Raw genomic sequence first — 6,000 nt, 5'->3', positions numbered from 1 at the left:
GAAAACATTGTTTTTACTGAGCAAAATGAGAGATTCGAAGAGAGATGCATATTGGTTGCTTTATTAGTCCGCTTTCCATCTGTCACAAGATCTTTCTAGCACTGGTTCAACTCATCACACGTAATTAGTCCAGCTGTGTAGCAGATGCCCCTCTCATTTTTATCTCTCTCCTAAGCTTATCCAGCTGTAAAGCGGACGCATGTTACAATGTTTATCTAGCTGTGTAGCGGATATCTCTTTATCTAGCAGTGTTGCGGATGTGTATCCCCTATTCTTTGTTCAGCTTTAGAGATGGCACCTTTAATTTCTCTGGCATTCTAGTTACTTGGAGATAGGTTGAGAATTTGTATGTCCTCATATCTCTTTGGATACTTGTGACCAATTAGAAGTCATGGTTTTGTGGGTACACCTCTGGTAAACCCTCCCGAGACTATATCTCGGTCACTAGGGCCACCTAGTGAGTTAGGCTTTTATTTTTATTAGTTTTGCTCGAGGACTAGCAAATAATAGGTTTGGGGGTATTTGATAGACACATTTTTGTGTCTAAGTTATCCTCAATTTTTTGTATTGTTGGTACTCAATTTCGTACTTATTATGGTGTTTTGTGTGTTTGTAGGTATTTTTTGGAAATAAATATTGTTGGAAATTGCGGCCCGAAAAGTTGCTCGGAGCACCCCCGGCGGACAATTGCTATACGGACACCCACTTTTTCTAAGAGGCACCCACGTCTATGTGTATCCCAAATTCATCTTTAGCTCCCACTGTTTTATTCGGCACCATGGATGTTGTATAAGGGCACCCATCTCCTTCCTCCTTTGAAGTTTGTTTTGGCGGGAAAATAATGCAGTTCACTGCGTTATTTTCTGTTGGATTTTTGAGGAGTTTCAGTGAGACTCAATCACTGGTTTTGACCGGGTTGAACGGGATTTGTCCAAACAAAGTTGGTATGGGTGTTCGTATGTGTTTATTTGGGCCGTATAATCTTTGTAACTTACACAGGAGAGTACGTGACCGGAGGAGATAACCATGGATTACAGCAAGGATAGACGTGTTTTGCTTTTGTTTGGATCGAGTTGAAATGCTGAAGAAACGTGCAGCAATATTTTGCACGAATCATACAGCTGCAGACCCATGAAGAGGCGAGAAAGGAAAGAAAATTGTCCGAGATTATTTTTTATTTACTGCCGAGCTATGGAAAGATTTTTCGGAGTAATGAGCGAAGATTCTTGTCATTGTTGGGTATATAAAGGGTCTACGGGAGCCAGTAAGGGTTACGGAGAGTTTGGGAAGGCTTTGGAACATCACAGAGGCGAAACACGATCACCAGAGAAAACTGCTGCTGCTGTTTCCATTGAAGAACACGAAGAACATTGACCCACAGAAGCAGTCGTTTTTGCTACAGTATTTGCGACTGCTCAGCGACAGTCTTAGAGTTACAGTAACAGTGACACATCCTCTGTATCGTTCTTTGGTTTGCAACAATTATAAGCGTTACAAACCCGGTTTTGAATTATTTCTCCCTTTTCATCATTTGTAAACACCATTTGAGCAATGAAATCAACTTTTGAGCGTGTTTCCAACATGATAATGAGCTAAATATCCCACAACCAAGGCAATGAGGAAGCTATTTACGCATGAATAATTGGTAACTATTTTATTTTCTCTAATTTATAATTTATAATTCACTCAATCACTGCTTTTGAAGAGTTTTAAATTGTTTGCATAATTTTCTTAATTACTTGTGATTCAATTTGATAGATTATACTTTGTTTAATCAATTGATAGTCTATGCTTGGGGAATACAATTAATATTTGAGAATATGTTTGATTATTTGTGAATTAAGAAATGAGAGACTTAAAAGATAATTAGAGTTTTGGATTATTTGTCATAATTTATTCATGTGTGATAGTGGAATCAGTGTCTTGGTTATTCCTAATAATCTTGAATTAAGTTTTGTTTGTCTTTAAATTTCATTAAATCTAAAATCTTTTGCTTTCACAAGTCTCAACGAACTTTTTACTACAACTCAATTGAAAACCACATCAGTAGGGTGCACAACAGATCGTGTAAATAAAGCCGCACTAGGAATTACTTCAGTTGGTGCCTTAATAGCAGCCTTTGCAGACTTAACCGAAAAGACACCCTTATCATCCAAGTCCCAAATTTTATAATCTTCCCTTCCAGAAACAACATGCAAATTTTCCACATCAATATTGCACTGAATCATCAAATTCCTCATATCAAGAGGAATAACCCAAGCGCCATAAACAATGATATCACTAAATTTGGATTTAAAATCATTAGGGCCTCTTGAAGTAATCCCTAATCTCTTGCAATCAAAAAATCACCACACCAATTATCAAAGAATAAGGAAGTATTAGTACCATCACCTATAATTGAACGTGTGTGTTGTTGCACAAAATCATATACCCATCTGATTCCAGGAAACACCGTAGAACCCAATTTGTGATCAATCAAATTACCATTCACCTTAAAATACTTCGCCTTCAAAAATCTATCCCAGACCTTGTTAAAGTCACGAATAGTCACCAACAGTTTCATGAGCATTGCTTTTAAGGCCAAGGCCACCCTCACGCCTAGTACAACACAGGTTTTCATATAGAACCGAAAAATATTTACGCTTCTTTGCATCACCAAACCAAAGAACCTTTCTACCTGTTTAATAATCGAGCAAGGACACTTGTATACGGCCATAGAATGAATCACATAGCTAGAAATCATTGATCTAATCAAAACAAGTCTAGCCTGAAAGGAGAGAAGCTTACCTTTCCACCCGGCCAACTTTTCCATAATTTTTTCCACCACTTGACGAACATGAATGTGGCTTACAATCCCAGGCTTCAATTAAATTCCCAAATATCTATCTGAAAATAAAGCTCTTTCCATGCCCAAGTAATTAGCAATTGCAATTCCCCTAGAACTTCGACTACCTCCTGTTGATGGTGGTTATTAGCTTAGGGTCAAAATCATAAAACTGTACATCTGACATGACGTCACTATGACCATTAGCACATTTATTGAATCAATCAACATGCCTACGTAATCATTACTGGGGTACCCTTTTTTTTACATGGGTCATGTTCCACGACAGAACCCTTAACACTGACTGACATCATCTATGCCAAACCCTAATTCTCATGCTACCGCGCCAAGGCATGCCAACCATGCCAGCTGCACCATTGTCCCAATGGCAGACCATGCCATCCACGTCACCGCGCCAAGGCATGCCAACCATGCCAGCCGCACCACTGTGCCAATGGCGGACCATGCCAGCCACGTCACCGCGCCAAGGCATGCCAACCATGTCATCCACACCACTGTGCCAATGGCATACCATGCCATCCACATCTCCGTGACAAGGCATGTCAACCATTCCAGCCGCACCACTGCGCCAATGGCATTCCATGCCAGCCGCACCTCCGCGCCAACGCATGCCAACCATGCCAGCCGCACCTCCACGCCAATGCATGCCAACCATGCCAGCCACACCACTGCGCCAATGGCATGCCATGCCAGCCGCACCTCTGCGCCAAGGCATGCCAACCATGCCAGTCGCACCACTGCGCCAATGGCATTCCATGCCAGCCGCACCACATGTGCCAATGGCATGCCAACCACCTTGCTACGCCATACCATGCCGGCCTTCCCTATGCATATACCAAAACGAAGGCATGCGATAATCAACGACCACCCTTCCATCTTATATGCAAATCTTAGCCGTCCAAGGTTGCCAAACAATGCATGGTAACCTTTGGCCCAAACCCTAGTTTTGGCCGCGCCAAACCGCGCCAAGGCATGCCATGCCACATGTGCCAATGGCATGCCAACCACCTTGCCGCGCCATACCATGCCGGCCTTCCCTATGCGGCTACCAAAACGAAGGCGTGCGATGATCAACGGCCACCCTTCCATCTTATATGCAAATCTTAGCCGTCCAAAGTCGCCAAACAACGCATGGTAACCTTTGGCCCAACGCCAAAACCCTAGTTTGTCCGCTCCTAAACCACGCCAAGGCATGCCGACCATGCCACATGTGCCAATGGCATGTCGCGCCATCCACCTTGATGCGCCTAAGCCATGCCATGTCGGCCTTCCGTTCACGGCTGCCAAAACGAAGGCGTGCGACAATCAACGGCCACCCTTCCATCTTATATGCAAATCTCCGCCGTCCAAAGTCACCAACCAACACATGGTAACCTTTGGCCCAACGCCAAAACTCTAGTTTGGCCGCGCCTAAACCACGCCAAGGCATGCCGACCATGCCACATGTTCCAATGGCATGCCGCGCCATCCACCTTGCCGCGCCTAAGCCATGCTATGCCGGCCTTCCCTTCACGGCTGCCAAAACGAAGGCGTGCGACAATCAACGGCCACCCTTCCATCTTAGATGAAAATCTCAGCCGTCCAAGGTCACCAACCAACACATGGTAACCTTTGGCCCAACGCCAAAACCCTAGTTGTGGTCACGCCCAAACCGCGCCAAGGCATGCCGGTCATGTGGTAGGTTGGGAAACCTACAATAAATATACTGCAAGTGCACAGTGTCTAACTAGTAGAACAATGGCAAGTACAGGTCGTTTCCACTAGGAGTGTGAAATACTCTACCAACCAATACCAAAAGCTAAGTAATCGACAAGATGATGTTTAACGATTTTTCAGAAATTCGGAACAAAATGAAATAATAAATAAATTTAACGATAAACAAAATTGGAATGGGTTATTAGGGTTTTTGGTTTCCACCAATTAACTATGAAAACTCTACTAATCTTAAAAATATATTTCATGCATTTTTAAATATTGTTTCTCCGCTGTAATTTTCTTCGCTTCATGAATAGTGATTCTAAAGTATTACTTATCAATCCTAAAGCATATCACGTCAAAGAATTTAACCCAAGCACGCCATATCAATTGAAAAGCATAAATAATCAAGAAAATCACATGAGAAATTAAATACCAAGCTATATGAAGAAAAACTACTAATCAATCAACTCATTATTAAGCATATAAATTTAGAGTTTTCACAATAAAATTGGTTTCTACCTAAACCCTAATATGGCTCTAGCTAGACATGGCTTTCCCAAAAGCCATAAACATATACCAATAAAACTATCTAAGCAAAAAGGGATGAGAAGTAAAACTCCAAACCCTAGTCTTCTCCATGTACTACTCTCAGCTGCAGCTCCCGCTTTTTCTTTTTTCCTCCGTTTCTTTCCCTTCGCAAAATATAGGTATTGTTGAAGAATTTTATCTGGACCTAACACAGGTTCTCAAGGCCCAATCATACACCATCTTTAGCCTCTATTAAGGCTAGTACCAAGTCCACTAATATCCGAGTCCCGTCTCTTGCAACAGCCAACCACTGGCACCGCCTTTGATCTCCGACCGTCTGGCCACTTCCCTGCCATCTCCCTCCATTTTACTGCCAACAGTTACTTCGACTCATCCATTCTCCACTGGAGAATACCCATCTACAGTACCGTCCTTTGCCAGCACCTTAAGGAAGAACTCCATAGCCGGTTCCGCTGTTCTGTCCATTCGGCTGCCTGCACTTCAACACAACAACACAATTCGAGTAATGACTCGGTGCAGTTTGAAGCTTGCACGAAACCAAGAGCTCGTAATTTAAACCAGCCACCACTACCGATAAAAACCCATTCAGTCGGCACTCAACAAACATTTTAGCTGATTTTTCTCTCAAAATGAATCCATTACCACAAGCAACCAACGAACGTATGAGAATATAAACTCCACCCTTCCAACACTTCAGCCATCTATCTTCTCCGAATGAACCAACTTCCGAACACTGCCTGACTCCAACATTTACTAGTTCTGTCCGTCTTCGAAATCGCAGCTTAAAATTCTTGTACACAACTTAAAACCAGTAGCTTCATACTAGTCGAAAGCACCACAGTTCGTGGCCATCACGAACAGTTCTATTTAATCAGCAGCCATCATATAGTCCTTCTCAACACCCAACT

This window comes from Papaver somniferum, unplaced genomic scaffold (assembly GCF_003573695.1).
Source record: "Papaver somniferum cultivar HN1 unplaced genomic scaffold, ASM357369v1 unplaced-scaffold_99, whole genome shotgun sequence".
NCBI lineage: Eukaryota > Viridiplantae > Streptophyta > Magnoliopsida > Ranunculales > Papaveraceae > Papaver > Papaver somniferum.
The sequence above is the reverse complement of the archived record's forward strand: the minus strand, read 5'-3'. Positions refer to the sequence as shown.